Source organism: Acomys minous, assembly GCF_964271855.1.
Source record: "Acomys minous genome assembly, chromosome: 4".
Classification (NCBI taxonomy): Eukaryota; Metazoa; Chordata; class Mammalia; order Rodentia; family Muridae; genus Acomys; species Acomys minous.
Window position 1 is genome coordinate 29,994,617 of NC_140486.1, and position 21,923 is coordinate 30,016,539.

General features: G+C 41.6%; 1 long non-coding RNA gene across 2 annotated transcripts; it reads left to right on the forward strand.

Moving 5' to 3' along the window:
* The first annotated feature begins 39 nt into the window (after positions 1–39).
* On the forward strand, positions 40–21,660 carry LOC311596765. 2 transcript variants are annotated; one of them, XR_014778969.1, is made up of 5 exons: positions 86–387; positions 11,626–11,720; positions 19,312–19,526; positions 20,226–20,311; positions 21,527–21,660. It is a non-coding gene; the product is annotated as an uncharacterized lncRNA (long non-coding RNA). The 2 variants fall into 2 exon arrangements; XR_014778968.1 differs by lacking the exon at positions 11,626–11,720 and having other exon boundaries at positions 40–387.
* Positions 21,661–21,923: the final 263 nt, after the last annotated feature.

A 21,923-nucleotide genomic window follows, 5' to 3' on the forward strand; every position in this document is an offset into this window, starting at 1 on the left:
CTGTCCACTGTTGCTAGGCAACCACAATGACAGTTAACTGCCCAAAGCTGAAAAGAATCCATTACAGAGACCCAGGCTTCCCTCAAAACATCTCACAAGTCAGATCCAGTCATGAGGACAGATGGAGGACCGTCTCAGAGCCATCATTTCTGAAAACCTTCTCAAAGCACCAGAGGAGCACTGGGTTAGAGCTCAAAGCAGGCGATGTCTAAAATCAAGTTCAAATGCCAAGGACACGGTTTGTCACTCTGTTGTCTGGCAGGGGAGCATACTCAGAAACAGACTGATTTGTGCTATGATGGTCTGTTGTCGCTGTGCCTTCATACAACGGATCCCATCTGATTAACCTATACACTCGATCTCTCTTCCTACCACAGGCTGGAGCAGGTAATACATTTTGGTAACGTCTGGTCATTGTCACACACATCTTCAGTCCTCTGTTGTGTCTTAGAAGTTACCTGTCACTTTCTCCTAGCCAGTTGATGTACCTTGCCATGGATGTACCTGTAGTTCCAGCCTCTATGGGATTACACATAAGAGCCCTGTGGTGTACAGATCAGAAACATCCCTGACTTCTCAATCCATGTGCTCTGCACTTAAACAGCTCACACAAATCGTACCAAAATAAACTAGTTAGGATGAAAACAATTTTCCTAACCCTATAAATAAAACTAATATGAATTGTGAGTAGTTGGTGGGCAGGTAGAGAGGCCAATACTGAATGGGTGTGTGTCAAAGACTTGGTTTTACAACTGGTTCACAGCCTTTGTGGGGACAGAAGCACATCATCTTCCTCCATACTTTGGCTTTTTCTTATTTTCAAAGATGCCACTTGAACTGTTTTGATCCCTTCCAGATCTGACCTCCAGCCATTCCCCTTACCCCATCTCATTAAAGCCCACAGAGTGCGTTATCCGTCCATGCACTTTCGAGACATGGGCATATGCTCACATGTTGAAGATAGTTAATAACATTTTATGAAAGGAAGGTCAACTCAGAAAGTGCTTGCAAGAGGCATTGTGAACACTAATTATTTATAATGCTTATCAGCCTTATTGCATATCTCATTGATCAAGAAGAAAGGGATGAGGGCATGGCTGGCACAAAACAGGCTTTTAAAAGTCTTGGCAAGCAACCTGACTTTTCCATTCTCACTCCCTCCTTAAAAGAATGCTGTAGCGTATAGGAAGGCCTTACAAGACAGCTAACGCATGTTCAGGTGCCCTGAAGACATTTATTCACAAAATTCTAGACTAACCAGGCTAGTGAAGTTAACCATAGTACTCTGTCACAATTAAGTTAAAAATCGTGTAAATAATTCTATCTTTTATTTTTTATTTAAGTAATTTGTTCAGATTATATCTCAGTTGTTATCCCCTCACTTGTATCTTCTTGTTCCCCCTCCCTCTTTCACCCTATTCCTCCTCCCCTATGTCTGTGACAGAAGAGGACCTCTTCCCCGACCATATGATCACAGCCTATCAGGTCTCATCCTGGTAGCCTCCTTAGCCTTCCTCTGTGTGCCACAAGGCCTCCCCACCAAGTGGAATTGGTCAAATGAGGGGCACCAGAGTTCATGTCAGAGTCAGTCCCCGCTCTCCACACAACAGTGGAGAATGTGCTGTCCATTGGCTAGATCTGAATAGAGGGTCTAGGTTTACTGTATGCATTGTCCTTGGTTGGTGTAGTAGTTTGAGCAGACTCCCCTGGGTCCAGATCCACCAGCCTTAAATAATTCTATTTTTAAAGTCTGAATTACATTTTAAAGAAATCCGCACTTTATCTAAAGTCTAAAGGAAACACATTTTGTAATAAAATCTGTCACCATTATTAGTACTATCTAAAGCTAAAGACAATGTAAGTTCAGGATGGCTAATTTAGGCTACTATATACATTAAAACTTTTACTTTGACTCATGTCAAATAAGCATCCTTTTTCTTATTTATTTTTTAAAACACTTATTTTGTGTTGAGGGAGAAGAATTGACACATGTCATGGTGTGGAGGTCAGAGGACAACTTGCAGGGCTCAGCTCTCTCCTTCCACCATCATGAGCCCAGAGGACCAAGCTCAGGTTGTCAGAGTTGGGAGTAAGCATCTTTATCCACTGAACCATCTTGCTGCCTCTCAAATATGGATCTTTTCTGACAATATGTACACACATGTGCTTGCAGGGTAGAGATAGTTTATATACTCTACCATTAATTAGAGTTCAGTGAGTAGATTTTGACAGGTCCAGAAAAGGCAGATGGAAAGAGTTTAGGAATGAGAAGAGCAAGGTAGAACAAGAATAAATTACAGTGAGGGCATGTGGCTGAAAATAGAGTATACTATACTCTATTTATAGTAGCAATGTTTAGTAGAGGTCTTCGGAGTCTGCTACGTTCATGTGCCCATTCATCTTTCATTTGTTTCCTTATTTATTTACCAAATATTTACTTACAGCCCTGTGTGCAATAAATGGTCGGAGCCTGAACAAAATCAATCCTGCCCCAGCTTTCATGAAGCTGATGACTCAGACACGTGGCCACAATTGGCTTGTGGTAAAATGAATAAATAGAGTTTGAGGTTCCAAAAACGTTGTTCAAAACTCGGCAGAGGTATAAGTAACTAAGAAAGCAGACTGAAGTCATTAGAAATATCCCTCCTGTGAAGGCACAAAATCCTGGCAGAGAAAAATGGTCCCATCCCTACAGAGTTCTAGAGAAGTTCTCTGTGTTCTCAGTGTGATATACGCAGGACAACTAGACTGGAAGCCACATCCAGATCAGCGTTTTTATATTTGGGAAAGAGAAGAAGAGAGGGGAAAGAGGATAGAGGAACCGGAGACAGCCTATGAACAAGCCCAGGTCTGCGCCAGCACAATGGAGAGAGACTGAAAGGCTTGCTGTCTGGCCCTGTAAGAGCTGGCTCCCTTGCTATGATTGCTTGGGCCTGGTCCCCAGGATGCTGATTGCTTGACACAGTGAGTCTAATTACCTCCAGGCTCCCATCTGTTTTAATAGAAGGGAATGTTTATCTATATGAGCAGAGATTTTGCTCTACCCATTTTGGTCCTAAACTCTTTCCCTGGGGAACACAACCATAAACAGGGAAGCTTTTATTATGAGCAAGGATGCCAGCTTTCCCTTTATGGTTTGTTTGCAGCAGAAAAGGCATGTTCATTCTCCTCTCTTTCTGTACCTCACTGAAGGGAGCATTGGTCGTCAGGGGCTCCTAGCAATGATGTCTTCCCTGTGTTGTGCTTGGTCTCCATCACATAAGCTAAAGGAAAACAGGCAGAGACTACCGTACTCATCTGAGCCTTGATGTTCACTACAGAATCCAAGGACAATATCTGAGGCCTTGAAACACTTAAAAGTTCTAGATTTACAGTAGCCTATTCTTTTCTGCCTTGAAAATACTGAGGTCCTGAGTGGGACTGACTGGCATGGGTCCCTGGATCCATGCTAGTGGTTTAGTGGTTTATACAAGACAAAGTTGCTGCCTTCTTAAAGTCTCCACTTTACTTGGTGGAGGCAAGTGTATACAGAGGGGCATCCTAAAGAGGGATAAGTACTAGAAAGAACATAAAAGAATGTGATGAGAACAGGACCAGGAGGTGACATGATCTGCAGCATGAAGGGTGGGAGATGAGCAGTCATGGGACACTTGCAGAAAAGAGTGTACCACCAGCCAGTGCCGGCATCAGGGGAGCATGCCTGCAAAGGCCTCTTGACCTCACATCTTCTTTTGCTCCTATAATAAAAACAAAAATCAAATCAAAAAGTTCTGCAGAAGAAGGGCCCCGTTTTAACGTCTCTCATCCCACAGGGTCTTCTAGCATGCCCTTTGTCAGGTCATTACCAGCTTTCACCTTGCCAGCTCCCGAAACAGCTGACTTTGGACCCAGGAGACTGGGCTGGCCTTGGTTCTGTGCACTCCCAAGCCTCCTTAGCCTTCTGTCAATTCCTTGAGCCCACTCTCCTGCCGGGCCCTCCTTCTCACTTGTCCCCCAGCTAGATTTGGTTTTGAGTACTTGCAGCCAGTAAAGTCTAATGCAAGCCTTTTTATTTCTCATACAACTGAATTTTCTTTTCTCCTACACGGACTTGAGATCTTCCTGCCTCAGCATCTCAAGGGCTAAGACCACAGGTGTGCACAATGCTTCCCAGGAAACATTTGTTCAAACTGCACATCATAACCTTTAGTCTTTCTTTTGTGTTTACTTATCATTTTTCCTTAAAATTTCTACTGTATTGCTGAAGGCATTTTTTTTTGTTTTCCTGTGATTCTTATCTTATCTTCTTTTTATGGTTTCCAAGTGAAGATGAAATGCTCACTCATTTAAGAAACGTTATTAGGAAGTAGTGAGTCCCTTTCTCCCACACAATTAGCCTGGGGCATGCACGCACACACAGACACATACACATAGAGAGAGAGAGAGAGAGAGAGAGAGAGAGAGAGAGAGAGAGAGAGAGAGAGAGAGAGAGAAACAGAGACAGAGACAGAGCCACAGAGAGAGACAGAAACAGAGAGAGACCCAGAGAGAGAGAGAGAGAGAGAGAGAGAGAGAGAGAGAGAGAGAGAGAGAGAGAGAGACCAAGATTACCCCCCCAACAAAGCCTTCATGGATGGGAGAGGTGCTTGAACACACTTGCTGAGGACTTCCCCCCAGGTTGTTCCTGATACTACACTGTTTAAATTTTCAGCCTTTCAATGCTTTACACTTCAGACTCTGTAGAAAACTTTTCCCCTAATTAAGTCTTTAGCAAGTGTCTCACAGATTCGCTAGCTGGAATTTAAAAGTAATTTCTCCAAAAATTACATTTTTTTTGTCTTTGATAATTTTCATAGACTTTCATAGAGAATCAAGGGTCACAGAAGTAAAAACAAACTAGTTAACAGTAGGGAAACACAAGAAGTCTCAGAAAGTCATCTTTTCCTCATGGCTCACAATGATGGACAAAGATTCTGGGACAGATGCTGTACCATGGATGACACTCAGTTCATAAATAACAGAAAAGCAACTTGTGGAATTAATGAGGGGTTTAAGTGGTTTTCAAAATGCAATGTCTATGTGATAATGTTTTGTGATCACTTATATTGTTGGTAAAATTAACAAAGTACTTTGTAACAGTTGTAGCTTGGGAATCATTTTGGAACTTTGTATGTATTAATATATTATTTAACTAGAGAGGACTGTGCATGCTAATACCTCTGTCCACCACGTGGATATATGTCCATCTTCACCAAGCAGTACAGTGTCAACATTGAGCATCTCAATCCAGGTAAAAACTTCACTTAGTGTGTCCATATTCCAATGTGGTTTATGTCACTGGCTATCTTTATCTTCCTCAGCCATTCCTTCATTTTTTCTCTTCACTAATTTTTACTGTGTGTTAGACATGTCTCTAAGCACTGTGTTGTGTCTTTGTGTGTCTCTGTATGTTTCTCTGTGTGAGCCTCTGTGAATCTATGATCTCTCTCTCTCTCTCTCTCTCTCTCTCTCTCTCTCTCTCTCTCTCTCTCTCTCTCTCTCTCTCTCCGTGTGTGTGTGTGTATGTTTATACATATGATGCTTGGATAAACATTTCTGAAGTCTTTTTGGATCATACAAAGAAGACAATTTCTGATGATTCAGGGAGAATAATGGCATTGTAAAGATGCTAACAGCAAACCACTGAGTAGTGGATAGAGTTCTTAGCATGTAGCCCTGGAGTCTGAGAACAGTGACAAGTCACATCTTTAACCTGGAGGCCATGCCTTTATCATTGCCATTCAGGTAGTCAGAGGTTCTCAGTCTTCCTAATGCTGCGACCCTTTAATACAGTTCCTTATATTGTGGTGACCTCCAACCATAAATTTATTTTTATTGTTACTTCATAACTGTAGTTTTGTTATGGATATGAATCATAATGTCAATATATGTGTCTTCCCATAGTCTTTGGTGACCCCGGTGAAAGGGTCACTATGACCCCCAGGTTGAGCCCCACTGACCTAGGTGACACCACTTCAGAACTTAAAGTGAATTTAAGCTTTAAAAAAAAAAGGTAGATATGAAGACTGCCATAGCATTTCTCACTCACTGAAGACAACATTTCGGTCCTCTGAAAAGGTTGTCCATGATCAGCCAGTGAGCTTAGTGCCACGTAATGCTAAGAAGCAATGTCTGTTAGAACTTGCCTATCTTAACATGTGTAGTCAATATATGGAAACTATTGGAATAAGTTTGTTTTAAACAGCTGCAAAGCACTAAGAAATATTGTCTTGGTTGTTTTAACTTGGGGGAAGAAATGAATTAGTACTCACAATCTAAGAAGGGAATTTATTCTCAGAGAGGTTCAATGTGTGGTAGACTAGAAAGAAGAAAAAAAGTACCTCTTTCAATTTATTTTTTACTTTTTAAGAAAAAAGGTATTTTTAAAATAGATTAAGTCAAAGAGAGGGTTTCTGTTGGATTCCTTGGTGTTAATTAGGAGTGTCCTAACAGCTTTGCTGTTCGTGTAACTTGTTTTGCTAATGAGAGTTGGCATGGTCAAAGTCACATGAACTGCAAAGCCTAGGACTGAAAAGGAATTACACTTAAAGGGAAAAAACTCAAACACGTGATAATGCATCCAAAGAAATGTCAGGCATAATTAATAATCACAGTTAATAAGCTTTTATTTGCTGCCACCTATGTATTCTGGTTAACACACAATAGCATTGGAACTGAAAACATTTGGTGAGCTATGTTATAAGTATAGAGAATACAAATCTTAAAACGTAAAGTATATTAGTTACAATGCCAAGTCTCCTTCAGAATACTATTGTCTACATAATGAAAGTGCTACGTGTATTATCAAGAGTGGGTTGTGCGCAGTTTTCCCTTGGAAAGTTCTCAGCCCTCCAGGGAAGATGTTTCAATGTGTGCCGATCAAGACAGATGATAAGCAAACACTTAGCAATAAAATACCCTCCTACTGATTAGAAAAATATTGACAATAATAAGGCAGCTTTTCTTTCTCCATGTATCAGACATTGGCTGCCCCTTTAACCAAGAGAAAGTTCAGTAAAAAGGCTTTCTGAGCCTGTTCCAAGAGCAAATGCATGCTCATGTCAGAATGCTCCCAAAATAAGCCGTCTCATTTGGCTTCTCGCTGTGAGCATATTGAATTTCCTCGATGATCCCGCTGTCATTTTGTACATGGCAGATGCTTCAGCAGGGCAGCCAAACAGCCAGTGCGGGCTGCTTCTCACTTCCCTATGAGAGCTGTTTTCATTTGACTCCGGACTCACCTAACGACATTAAAACCAGCAGCAGTCATCAGTCTCACCCTGAGTGGTCACGGACAAGGGGTTCTTATCATCTGTAGCTTGAAGGGAGGGAATCAACCAATCAGACACAATCAGCTGAATGTTGGCGACACACAGATCAAAATCCCACATGAAATGGTAGGGTACATTTCCCCAGGTCACCAGCTTCCCCCCCTGAAGCAGCTATTTCCCCAAAAACAATTTGTAACTTTAGAGGAAAGGGAGGACACAAGGGATGGGATAACCATTGAGATGTAATATGAATAAAATAATAAAAGAAAAGAAAAGAAATGCCAAAATTTTCTAACAGCTAAACTTCACTTTCTTCAGACTTCTCATGTCTCCCAAAACTGATCTTTAAACGTATATGTAAAAGGCAGTGTGATTTATTTTTATTAGCAGAAATGTCAAATTTTGCATTTACAGTTTGTTACCCTCGTGCTAGTCTACAACACACACTATTGCGTTCCATTTGCTTTAATACTCAGTACCACACACAGAAATGGGGCTAAGTATCCAATGATAAACTTTCTACCCTAGTTGTTCATGCCAAAATGCAGTTATGTATTCACTTCCATTCGACCCTGCTGGGAAATTAAGTACTTTCTTTATACAAATGTCCAAAAGATGCTTAATGAGATGCTAGAATATGAAAGAGGTGTTCTGGGGTGGAGGAAAAGAAGAGTCATTGTGTTTTGTGGTTCTTTGGTGCAGAAAAGGGATAAATTAATTAATCAGACAATGTAATTAAATGTTATAGTCTAGCACTAATACTCATGGGACTCCAGTGAAAGTTTATTCACTGGATCTACAACTGATAGAGACATCAGAGTTCATAAGTTTAGGATGAAAGTAATTACAACAGAAGCCATTGTGGTATCTGAATATATTTCATATTGCATTAAATATCAAATCCTATATAGGGTCTGTCATTAAAATTCACTAAAAATTCAAATTTGTGTTGGAGGTAAAAGTAAAGATTGGATTACTTTTCAATATTAAAAGTCTATTCATTTAATTAATTAAAATATTTTAATATTGATTTACACACTTTTAGAGATTATGTTTTGAAGATGTGAAGATGTATACATTTGGACAGAATATAAATAAGTACCTTTCATCAGATTGTTAAAAAAAAAAATATGTGCCTCAAAACATTGAAACATTATTCTACAAGAAGAATTCTCATTTCTCTAGAGAAATGGCCATTATTTGTTCTAACCTGCTTAACCTAGTTAAACTCTATAGCCCCTCCATTGAGACCTACTTGTTCCTAGCATGACTGTTGCTCCTCTGTTAACACCAGCTCTTAGCATATCAGGAACCATTTTGACTCCTAGTCTCCAACCAGAAAGGTCCAATGCTTGATGCTTAGAATAAAACAATAGATAATAAATGCATGCTCATCTTGAGTTTAAGATAAATGTATATTCTATTAGCATTAAGGCCACAGCATCCTGCTATGTTGCTTACTCTCAGAGAGCTGGAAAGCCCCCAAGAGCTCCCCTACCCTAAATCCCAACCAATCAGCTTAAAATACTTTATTTAGCTACCTGGACATTGTGCTCAGAACAAAATCAATTCTTCTTGTGTTTAACTTCAAAATGATATAATGCTGCCCTCCCCCTTGCTTCCCACCAAGTTAACTGATTTTACCTGGTTATGGTTTTTCTTATTAAAAAGCCTGCAACAGAAACAGACCTATGTCATAGCTCTGCACCTGACTCCTTTCTGTGTCCCTGATCATGACCAGTCCTGGAGTGTGGTATTCTAACAAACTGTCAATATCTTACGGAGATGGGTGCTTGAGTGCTTTGTGAGGCAATCTTTGTATTATACTCACCATCTCATAGAAAATGCATTCAAAAAATTGTTTAACTTGTCAGGAAATTTTTGGACTTTCATATGCAAGAATCAGAAAAGTGATCATGAAAGAAGAAATAGGCAGGCACAAAGAGCGTGAGGATGGCTGTGGAGCCTGAGGCACCCCGTGGAAGGGTTTGCATGCATCCATCTCACCTATAACATGGAAGCCAGTAACAGAAGCAGAGCTGTGATCATCTGAGCTCCAGCGATGCCAGCCTCAGTGTGCATAGTATTTTGTTTAGCTCATAAACCCGGCACCAGCTGTTTTGATCACTACCTCCTATGGATGAATCACACAAATCATTTCCCCGTGATCTTACAACTAGGAAGCAGACACACTGAGATGCAGATGCTTGTCTTTTTGTAATTTAAGTCCATAGCTTTTACTGTATCTGTTTCCCGTGTCCTGTCATCATTCAAAATAGTGTTGGACAATTTCAAGTCACACTGTCCAGGTTCATCCACTGGACCAGCGACCAGAATCTGTTCCTGTAGAAAGAGTGCCTTCCACCCCACCCCACCTCCCTGGGTCTTTCCAGAACAGAGGCCAGCAGTCGACACTCCAGCTTCCCTGTTCCTCTTGCATTGTCTGTCAGAGGGATGCAAAAGGGGGGGGGTAGCTACTTAACCTGAAAGCAATATTCAAGAGCAGGGTTTTCTTTATGTTATTAAATGGTCACTTATGTAGCAAGACTGCCCAAACATTTTGCTGTGATAGGATCAGGGTAAATATTTCTTTTTTTTTCTCTTTTTTTAATATTAATTTATTCTTGTTACATCTCAATGGTTATCCCGTCCCTTGTATCCTCTCCTTCTTCCCTCCCTCCTATTACCCCCTTATTCCCCTCCCCTATGACTGTTCCTGAGGGGGATTTCCTCCTCCTGTATATGTTCATAAGGTAGCAAGTCTCTTCTTGGTAACCTGCTGTCCTTCCTCTGATGAATTCTTTCCATTTTTACAATTTAACTAATCTGAGAGAGAGAGAGAGAGAGAGAGAGAGAGAGAGAGAGAGAGAGAGAGAGAGAGAAGAAAACTTTCTGTATAGCTTCTTTTTTTAAAATTTATTTATTAGTTCATTCATATTACATCTCAATTGTTATCCCATCCCTTCTATCCTCCCATTCCTCCCTCCTTCCCATTTTCCCCTTACTCCCCTCCCCTATGACTGTGACTGAGGAGGACCTCCTCCCCCCGTATATGCTCATAGGGTATAAAGTCTCTTCTTAGTAGCCTGCTATTCTTCCTCTGAGTGCCACTGGGCCTCCCTATCCACGGCACGTGGTCAAATATGGAGCACCAGCATTCATGTGAAAGTCAGTTCCCACCGGAACTTATCAGTCACAGAGTTACATTTCTTCCAGAATATCTAGGTTTGGACAACTGTGTCATGCTGCATCTCTCAAAAATGTTCTGAAGTTTACACACACATAAGGAAACAAAGATCACAAGTATTATGTATGGAAAGTTGTATTTTATATTTTTTGACCCCAGTGGATTTCAGCCTCGTGAGATTGTTATTCACAAGGAAAGTGTGGCAGAGGCAGATGGAGGGGCTGTTCACATAAGTAGCAGCCCTGGGTGAGGGCCAGGCTACACCCAAGCCATTCTGAAAGCTCAAAACGAGAAGGTGGAGGTGGAACAGTTAAGCTGTCACTTCTTAAGCTTTTCATACCTCAGGGGACACCCAGGAAGGCAGTCTTATGTTAAATTATTGTCTTATTATTATCAGTTTGTGGGCATGAGCTGTGGGTCTTCTCTCAGTGGGACAGACGGCATCTTCTCCCTGGGATGCGGATCTGTTAGTCTGGGTTGGACCAGAGTTCCTCTTTGCAGTCAATGGAAGGGATTAGTCCGCAGTAGACTGGCCTCCCAGAAGGTGTTTTATGTTTAATTTTGTTTGACTTGCCGAAGCTGTGACTTTCTTGACCCTTAGCACCGGCCTTGAGACTTCTCTTAATGAAAAACTGACAGTAAAAGTTTGTAGTGGGAAGGCAGTTTTGCTTAGAACAGAGAAGGCATGCATCACTTAAAGGTCGTCATCCAGGGCATAACTGGGGTGCATGTGTCTTCCGCACACCCCCTACCTCCTTCCTGGGCTTCTCCCAGCTACATTCTCCCTCTGCCTCTCACCTTTGAAATCAGGCTTCAATGAGAAGCAAACACTTGGTGTATAGAGACATGAATTCAGCACCTTGTGAACACATGTTACCAATGAACGTTTCGTAAGGTATCGTTTAATTTGCCCCTGACTCCCCGCCCCAAATAATAGACATTTTAATGAGTAAAAGTTTATCTTCCATTTCCCAAGTGGGTCTGTTTTGAATTTCTTAAAATTTTTTCATTAGCATGTCTTAAACGCACACATTGATGGTATTCAGTGTGATACTGCAACGCGGGTACTTGGGATGCACTGATCAAATTCAGCCTGACTTTACTACACACACCCTTCCCGTGCTCTGTTAGTTACTACTTTATACGCAGGTTTGCTGCAATCTGTATGGCTTGGCCCTGGGAACCTGACTTGGGAGAAGAGAAAGAGGAGAGGACAGACACAAAGAAAGAAAAGCTGGGCTCAGGTGGGTTGCACTTATCTGACAGAGGCCGCTAACTATGCAACGAGAGACGTAGCACATTTATCTTATACATCTGAACCACGGGGTTGGGTTTCTTGTATACATATGAGTAAGGAAGTAGGTTTAAGCAATCTCTCTCAGCAGTGGGAGCTTCTGTAGGGGAGCTGTCTTGGGCTGCAGACATCCTGGAAAAGAAAGCTTGCAATTGTTACTTTTTGCATACACTGGTCAATTGTTGATAAATCCCAATACTTGGGCTAGAATCTAGCAATTAGATGAAATCTAATCTTCTCTCTTAATTTAGTAGTTGGGGAGGGTTTACCATTCACATGGGTGTGGGGCATTGGGGTATTTGACATGGTCACATCCACATCAGCGCTATATACCCCCTCAGTACTTCATGCACTCCACACACAGGTCAACTTTTCTTCAGTTTCCACATATGAGAAGAAAATATGAATTACTTGCATTTTCATCTCTGGCTTATTCCATTGAACACAATGCTCAGCATTTCCACCCACCTTGCTACAAATTACAGCATTCCATTCTTCATTATAGCTAAATACTATCCCATTGTACATACGTACTACATTTTCTTGAGGTTATACTTAACCCAGGGAGGCAGGAGTCAGTTAAAATGGTGGAAGGATCATGAGAAGGGAAGAGAAGGTCCATTTAACTTCCCAAATTATAATTTTGTATTCCTGATGATATCATAAGCATAGGGTCAAACCAGACATGCACTGATTACTTCTGTTAATACAACAACTTAAATCTTCATTTATAAAGAATGTTTAGAGAAAATTATTTTTATTCCAGTGGAGGCAGCTCCTCCGCAAGAAGGATGAGAAAGAAAATAATGCCAGTAAGCTGTTTAATAAACTCATCTTCAAAAAGATTTTAAAATTGAGAGAAGTAGAGATGCAAAATAGTATACAAAACAAATGCAAATAAAACTATATATTTCACATATTTGGAAATTACTGAATATTCAGTTGATTATATCTTGTTGATAAGGGGTAAACATGTGTTTTATAAGCTAAGGATGGGGTTAGACATTTCTGAAGGCAATCTGTCAATATCACAATTTGTTACGCTCTAACATCTGTTATACTGTTAGATATTTATTTTAGAGAAGTACTTAGGGTGGCATTCAAAGGCTAATGTAACAAGATGCTGACCAAAAGATGTGTGTCCTGCTACAGTGACCAGGAATTACTTAGTAGTAGTCTGCCAGGAAAGAAAACCATCTAAGGAAATACATTGTGAACAGCGTAATAAGAGGCACCCTGTAGCTACTCAAATGATAATTAATATTTATACTTATTGCCATGAAAATATGCCTGCCATAGATTTCCAAATAAAGCAAACAAACTATAAAATTGTGTAGCGTTGTCTATAGAGAGCTGTATTTATACGTGCCAGTGTGCCACGGCTGAGCTGTGAAGATTACTACACAGACACTGATCAAAATACGATCGCTTTTGACTTATAGGATCATGGGTTGGTTTTGTTTGTTTTCTTCTGAAGGCTTCATTTGAAAACAAAAAAAACGTGGTCATTGTCATAGTTTCCTGTCAACTTGATACAAACCTTAATATACCAAGGAAGAGGGAATCTCAATTGAGTAACTGCTTTTTGTCAGCTTGGCCTGTGGGCATGGCTGTGGAGTATTTTCTTGGTTGTTGATTGGAGTGACAGGGCTCAGTCCACTGTAGGTGGTGTCATCCCTACCCAGGTGGCCAGGTGGACTTGCACTGTCTAAGGGGGATAGCTTAGCAGCCCAGATGAAGCAAGCCAATAGGCTGTGTTCCTCCACAGTTTCTGCCTCAAGCTCCTACCTAGGCTTGATCAACTGTCACCTGTAAGCCAAATAAATTCTTTCCTCCAAGCTGCTTTGGGTCTGGGTGATTCTCACAGCAACACAAACAAACTAGAGCAGCCAGGCTCAAATTTTCTATTAGTAACAAAGCTAGAATAATTTTCAAACCAGTGCCCTCCTCTTCCAGACAATGATTTAAGCTTCATCATCATCTGTTAATTGCAGCAGCACACCACTGGAAGATTTTTTGTCCTAAACACATTAGCTGCTTCTACTGATAAATGGCAGTATTCCAAGCCATCTTGGCAAATTATGCCCGAAAATTGTGCCTCTGGGTTCTATAAATGCAGAGATATCATTAATCAAAAGGAAACTGGAAATGAACTGCATGTTTTCTACCCTAACCTACCTTCTTCTAGAAAGATGACTCAGAGAGACCAGCACCTGGGATTTTGATTACTTAAATAAATAAATCTTTGACTGTTGTGCGTAATAAATCACTTGCTGCTTACTAGTCACGCCTATTCTTTTGTAAAGAGCATCCGCAATGTGCCAGGCATTGGGCTCTGTGCTAGGGCAGCAGCATCAGTCAGAAGCTCTCTGACCACTCCTGTAGTGTAGCAGAGATGGGTCAGGGAAAGTCACTATTGACGGTGTATCAAACCATAACCCCAAATGCCTCAACTCCCAGATCAGGGATCTAAGAACCAGACTGTCATGCCTTTGCCACCTGCAGTATTTAGCAGGAGACCCCAAGCATCTCTCCAGTCTGTCTGTGACAGAGTTCTGAGATGGTCTCACAACCGTTGCTAGACTTTAGTTCCTCGATCATGATACATGACAAAGGGGGAACACACATGTAGATAAGGTGACTAATCAGTTCATCTTTGTGATAAGGGAATTTGGGCCGGGATTATCACACGTTAGTAGAATGCTTGCCTAATAGGAGGCCCGGGTTCAATCTCCGGTAATGACAAGATACAGGTATTTCTGTAGATGGTAACAGGGGAGAAAGAGAGATTCAAAACACTTAATGTGACTTGATGTAAAGGACGTTCTCCATGCTGTGATGGAGTCATCAGAGGTAAGTATCTCTCTGGTCAAGAGCTGTCCCCTGATGACACTCAGGACAGACTGGCTTCTGTCCTGCACTACAGGGAGCTGAGCTCCACTTACAATAGGAGTGAGCTTGAGGAGGATGCTGGAGCTCCAGAGACAAAAGCAGTGGGCTGGCATCTCAGCGTTCTTCAGAGAATGAACTCACATTGTCTCCAGCCTACAGTCTAGATATTGCAAGATGATAAACTGATATTCCAGCTACCATTTTTAATCCATTTGTTACACAGCAACAAAAATGAATGCATATTCTTTATCATCCAAATATCACGCCTAAGGACTTGTTATCACAGTTCATTCTAACTGAGGTGTAGCTGCTTGGCCCTTCTTATCAGAGGGGGAAATCCAAGTGAATGTTTCTAATCATTAGCCTTGCTCTATCATTTTTTAAAGACATAGTTTATTTATGTATGTGAGCACGTTCATGTTGCATGTGTGCATGGGTAGAGGAGCCTGCACACGCACAGAAGTCAGAAGACAGCATCAGATCCCTTCAAGGTAGAGTCAGAGGCATTTGCTAGACTCTCTCTGTCTCTCTGTCTCCCTTTGTCTCTGTTTCTCTCTCTGCCTCTCTCTCACTCTCTCGCTCTTTCTCTCCCTCCCTCCCTCCTTCCCTCCCTCCCTCCTTGCCTCCCTCCCTCCTCTCTCTCTCTCCTCTCTACCTTTCTTTTTTTCCTGATACAGGGTTTCTCCACGTAGCCCTGGCTGTTCTGGCACTCCTTCTGTAGGCCAGGCTGGCCTCAAACTCATAGAGGTCTGCCTGCCTTTGCTTCCTGAGTGCTGGGGTTAAAGGTGTGCACCACCACCACCAGGCCTCACCTTCTTACTTTTAACAATTGGATTTATTGTTCATTTTGAAAAAAAAATCTTGAGCTTGTTCAAAAGATACTTGGAACTATAGTACAAGGGACTCACTTGGATGCACATATTAGGGATACAGCCACCATTATCCTCAAATACTTTAGAAGGTTTGTTTATAATCAGAACATTCCCTGACATGCACATACTACAGCCATCAAATTCACCTCTGAGACTCTTTCAAGTTTTGTGAAACAGATAATGGAGTTTTATTTGTTTATTTGTTTGTTTTGTTGGGTTGTTTTGTTTTGTTTTGTTAGCCAAAAATCCAGGTGGAGCCCTTTCTCCAGCTACAATGTCTGCTTAGTGTCCTTTGGTCTGGGAACAAGGTTTTCATTCTTCCATTGACTTTTATGACACTAACCCTGAAGGTTACAGGCCAGTTACTATGGAGCATGTGCGTCATCTCTGATGTTCCCAAGTTCTCATCACGACACTGGCTCACTTTGGTAAGACAGGTAAGGAAACGGTGTTCTGTTCTCAGTGGGTGCTCTAATACAATGCACAATCACAGTATGCACTCAAGTCACTAACCTTCTTAATGGTGTTCACTTAAGGTAGTGTCTGCCAGGGATCTACGGACAACTGTACAGCTGTCTCTTTAACTAATCACTACTTTTGTAGGAAGATCACTTAAAACTACTCCGAAAAACTGTACACCATTTACACCAAACTGTAAATGTATTCGCGTATGATAATTAATTATAGACTAATGTTTTCCTATTTTGTTTGATATTTTATAATGTCATTATCACCCCTTTTCATTTTCAAATTGTCAGAAATTTGGCTAAAAGTAACTCCTTCAAGCTGGATTTACTTTAGTCTTGACACATCTCAAGTCTCTTCTAGAGAATTCAGCCTGTTCTACAAGGAGTTCTGCTGTATTAAAAGCCAAGATCTGGAAGCCCAGTTTATTTACTCGGAGCTTTTACAAGGGCACTGCACTTACACACACGAACCTTGTTTTCTCATGTCTCCCAATACTGTGCTGTCTACCATCCTCATGACGGCCTTCTATACTTCTTTTCCACCAGAAATGCCTTTCCTCCCTTCTCGCATAGTAAACATTACATAGCCATCTTTTAGACTTCAGCTTAAGTAGACTTTTCCAAGGAAACTGCTCGAGGGGCCTCGACTAGCAGTGCCCTGATCCTACAGCACTGTGTGCCTCTGAAGTATGTGCATTTCTCCTCTCAGTGGTATCTTACTCAGTCTTGGAAAACAGTTTGCAACATGTTCGTGGACAGTCTGAGTGAGTGAATGAGTGAAGGAATGAAATTACTAAGACCAGAACTTGAACCCATGGCTTTCTGAGCCCTCGCACAGTAGGCACTTGAAACTTTTGAAAGTAATGGGATTACTGAAATAGCATTTGCTGTGTTATAGTAGTTTCAGCAGTGTTTGCTCCTTCCTGAGAAATTCCAAATTTTGTGCTGAACCAATTTCTCCACTTAACACACTCTCTCAAGCTGGGCTAGGGTGCAATATGCACCTCAGGATGGGTTAGGGTTAGGGTCTCCCTGCTTCAGCCTCCCAAGGGTGAGGATTACAGGTATGGACCACCAAGTCTAGGCTCTTCCTCCGCCCCAGTCCCTTTCTTTGAGACACGGGTCTCATTATGTGGCCCCATTTGGCTAGAGTTTGTTATCTAGGCTCATCTAGAACTCAGCACGATCCACCTGCCTCTGAGTGCCACCACACCCAGCCACCGCTGTGGTATTTTTGAAGTTAGTTGTCCTTGAAATGGATTCCGATGAAAATGGAAACCAAGGTGCCTTCTGAAAAGGTCACAGACGTTGCCACCCTCGATTTAATCACTTGGGTTTCTTCGCCATTAGATTTCTTCCCGAATAACTTTGGTAATTTGTTAAGAAAACAAAACACTGCAGAAGAATATTTCCTTTGATTGCATAACGCTAAATCTTCACCACCTCCTGGGTCCTTAATTAAATCTTGTTGTTACACAGTGCCTTGTCCTTGAATGTAGGCTTCTCTAACAGTCTTGGGGAGGGGATTTACGGCAGAGGACAGAGAAAGTAGCTTAAAACTCTGTGGAAGTCTGCAAGGCCCACCAGAGTCTCTACAAGGTAGACACAGAAATTGTTTTCTTAGCTTGAAGCTTTCTCCCATTTCCTCTGGTTTTAAGCTAGGGCTACATTCAACAAAAATCCACTTATGGTGTTGACCTCTCCTCATCTGTGACTACAGCATCTGGACCTAGAAATGTTGTAGGATCTTTGCATCATTTGAACAACTGATTTTTGAATTGTGATGATTTGTTAAAGTAGCTGAAACAGTTTGCGATGGAGTTTTCACAAAGCTTTGCCTTATTTTCCAATTTCTAATAAACTGATGGTTCTCTCTCTCTCTCTCTCTCTCTCTCTCTCTCTCTCTCTCTCACACACATATATGTCATAGCAACTTATAAGTGAAAATTATTCAAGATTTCTGCTTCCCCTGAACTTTCAGAACACTGTTCTTCCATTCTCAGATATCAAGCAAAGGAGAAGACTAGGTTGGAGGAAAAGTAAAATAATTCCTTAACAATAAGATGAAAAGGACAGGTTAGCATCGCATGCTAATTAGGGGTTGAACTGCGCATGTATCCCTTGGGGTTAGGCACCCACAGTCCCTTCTTCTCTGCATTTGGTCAGCTGTGGATCTCTTTAATGATCCCCATTCGTTGCAAAAAGAAGCTTCTTGGGTGTGGAGCGGGAGCTCTACTTATCTGTGGGTACAAAGATAAGAATTTATATCACAGTTAGAAATTATATTGGTGTAGGAAACAATGGCAGTAGTAGCTTCTCTCCAATCTATGACCTCTATAGCCATGGGTGAGATTTCAGTACCAGGCATAAATCCCATTCTTGAATGGGTCTTATGTCAAATTAGAAAACTGATGGTTACTCCCAAGATAAAAGTGCCACTATCGCACCATTGGGTAGGTCTTACTGTCCCAATCATTATGGTTTCATTGGCTTAACAGCTTGGTAGGTCTACTGGTTGTCCCTTCCCATTGGCAAATTGCTAGTACCTTTGGATACCATGAGGGCCAGTCCTCAAAGGGGAGGCTTCCAAGTGAGTTCCACTTTGATTCATCCAAGTCCTGTGTCCAAAATGCGTGTTGTCCTCAACAGTAGGGTCTTACTTGCATGTTCTGGAAGGCTACCAATGAAATAGTTACAGGCTATATTGTTTCCAGAGGAAAATTTAGGGAAGAGAAGATAAGAGAGGTTTTAAGAGTCAGAGGCCCAGGACACCTGCCATGAGATAGTATATTCTAGGTATGACAGGGAAAACATACCCACGGGATCTCAACAATACAATTGCTCAGATAAGACTAGCCTAATGCCAGGATGGAAAATGGAATTTCCACATGGTCTCAATCTGGATGAAAATCTACAGGTGATTAACTGCTGCCGAGAGAGGAAGAGTTGATTTCAAGAATGAGCTCCTGCATACAATGTCCAATCCCAAGAGGTTAGGCCTGAACACACGCACATATATGCATTGTTAATCAGACTTGTGAGGTTGTATAAATCTCTCATTCGTGTGGGGGGGGGGCTGTGTATTGGATGTGCTGTTGTAATTCCAGTGTCATGGAGACAGGCAGACCTCCAATCCTCAGTGGACAGCCCCAGCCTAGTCAAATCAGTGAGTCCCCATTCAGAGAAACACCGTGTCTCAACAAATAGGATGCAGAGTTCCAGCCTCCACAGGTGCATTCATGTGCACACATGGCTGTATTTAAGTTTTCTCCGAATTGAGACTTCTTTTTTTTTCCTCCTAAAAACTTAGCAAAACTACTCAGGAGGTGAAGGCTTGTAAGACTCCAGAGTCTTAATTCTGGAAAAGTGGAAACATGCAAGACTCTCTAAGGCCCCTCCACAGACTTATAGAAGTAATAGACACCAATGGGGGAGGAGACTGACCAGCCACGCTGCTGAGAGGAGACTCTTGGACCTACTCCACTGCCTTGAAGCTGTGCAGAGAGCTCTAGGACTTCAGCTTCCGTGAGTCGCCAGTCAGAGATTGGTGGATTATTTTGGTTATGCAGCTACTTTTGAGTTATTCTAATTCCTCATAAGTAACCCCTCACCCGGACTGGAGTTACCTACTAGTAACTCCACTAAAACTTGGTGTTAAAATTGGTTCATCAGGTTGAATTTCACTGCCATCTTTACTTTGGTCTGCATAGGTTCTTTTCTGGGATGAGCAGACTTGAGTAAATGTTGTTCCTCCTCAGGAAAAGCCTCTAACCCAACACATACATGTACATACACGTGAACAAGTACACAGTGACCATGCACACATACTTCCTCTAGCCCAACACACACATGTACATACACGCAGACGGACAAGTACACAGTGACATCCATGCATACACCCATGCTTTGTCCTTGAGACTTTGGTGAAAGATTCTTAGAATTCTTAGCCACGCTGAAACACTCATAGTTTAATATATTAACAGTCCCCAAGAAACAACCCAATAAGTGATTCTCAATTCAAGAAAAATCCTCTATTCTTCAGGCTTCTTGGCAGCATATTTCCACTGAAGCGAGTTACATAAAATGTGGTTTAGCATTCTGGTCTGAGTCCTTTAATATGATTTTTAAATGAGGATTTGTTATTTTATCACATCTCAAAAATAATTGAAATGGATGCGTTTCCTGGCTGCTACTAATTAACTAGGACATTTTTATCTGCGACAGGAAAATGAGAACGTGGGCCTTACTAAACAAACCATCCTGACCAAGACCCGACAGAGTAGTCAGAGGATCAAAGGCAACGAATCGAAGCGAGCTTATGAAAACTCCTTTAATGAGGAAATTGTTTGAAAATACATTATTCAGCTTTGAAATGAAAAATTGCTGAGGCATGAGGGTCCCTTGCTTTCTGCAGGGGTGGAGGGGTGGAAAGACATTTTAATTGTTGGGTCATTTTTGGATTTTGGAATTATAGCTGCACGTTTCCACTCGGTCTCCAGCAAGGGAAGAGCAAGGCGACTGTTTCTGCACACCATGTCTTAAAGAACAGCTCAGAAGGAATGTGGAATGACACCAAGGTCTATTCTTTCCTCTAGGACTGTATTTCATTTGTTACTCCTAATATGGACTAACTTTATCCCCGTTCCTCAGAGCAGTGCTCTGCAGCAACCATTTACAGAGTAAAGCATCCTGGCAAGAACGGAGATGCTGGCCAAACTTCAGCCTGGTCAAATGACGGTCTGAAGGCAGAGAACACGGGGCGTGGCTTTGCCAAGTTAGCCAGGGAAGGATCAGTATCTGTTACATTTGTCTGTATATTGGTTCTCTTTAATATTTTACTGAAAGATGCCGAAAATAATAGAATATCCTTCAAGCGTCACTCCAGGAGGAATCTAGTGTGTCTACTTGGCTAGCAGAACAGCTGAGTAGGAGCGACGCTGCAAACTTCAGGCACAAATATGTATTTACCTCCACTTGTCAATAGCACAGTGGTTTCTCTGGCCTCCCACGTGTGGTCAGGTGACACACAGAGAGGATCACTTCCCTTGTAGGCTGCCAGGTTTATCTGTCTTCTAAGTGTTAATATTAAAATGCAGCCCTGGCCAAGGACAATACATGCAGTAAACTTCGAACCCCTACCCAGATCTAGCCAATAGACAGGACATTCTTCACAGTTGAGTGGAGAATGGGGTCTGACTTTCACATGAACTCTGGTGCCCCATTTTTTATCACGTCCCCTGGATGGGGAGGCCTGGTGGCACTCAGAGGAAGGATAACAGGCTACCAAGAAGAGACTTGATACCCTATGAGCATATACATGGGGAGGTGGTCCCCCTCAGTCACAGTCATAGGGGAGGGGAGTAAGGGGAAATGGGAAGGAGGGAGGAATGGGAGGATAGAAGGGATGGGATAACAATTGAGATGTAATATGAATAAATTAATAAAATATATTTTAAAAATAAAATGCAGCCCTGGATTTAGACTCCACAAGTCCTAAATTGTTCTGCATCCTCTTCCTCTTGTAGAGCCTGGCATGGGGCCATTACCTGTGAAGGTGACAATCACTGGGCTACTTCTTACAGTACAAATCACAAGTGCTTCTTCTGACCCAAATGAAAAGGCAAAGAGAAACTTAAAACTCAAAGAAAACCTGACAGACATTTAAAAATGATTTTTGGACGTTTATAAAAATTGAGTCATTAAAAATATTCTTAATTGATTTTAGGTATCTGATTACCAAGGAAATTAAGTCCTAAATAAAATATCTTCAGATTTTTGTTAATTATTATTATTTTATTTGTTTTGTGTGCATGTATGTGCAACTTGTGAAAGCCAATTCTCTGCTTCTACCATATGGGACCCAGGGACTGAATTCATGCTGTCAAGCTCAGTGGGTCTTGATTTCTGAAGTTGTTGTTGTTG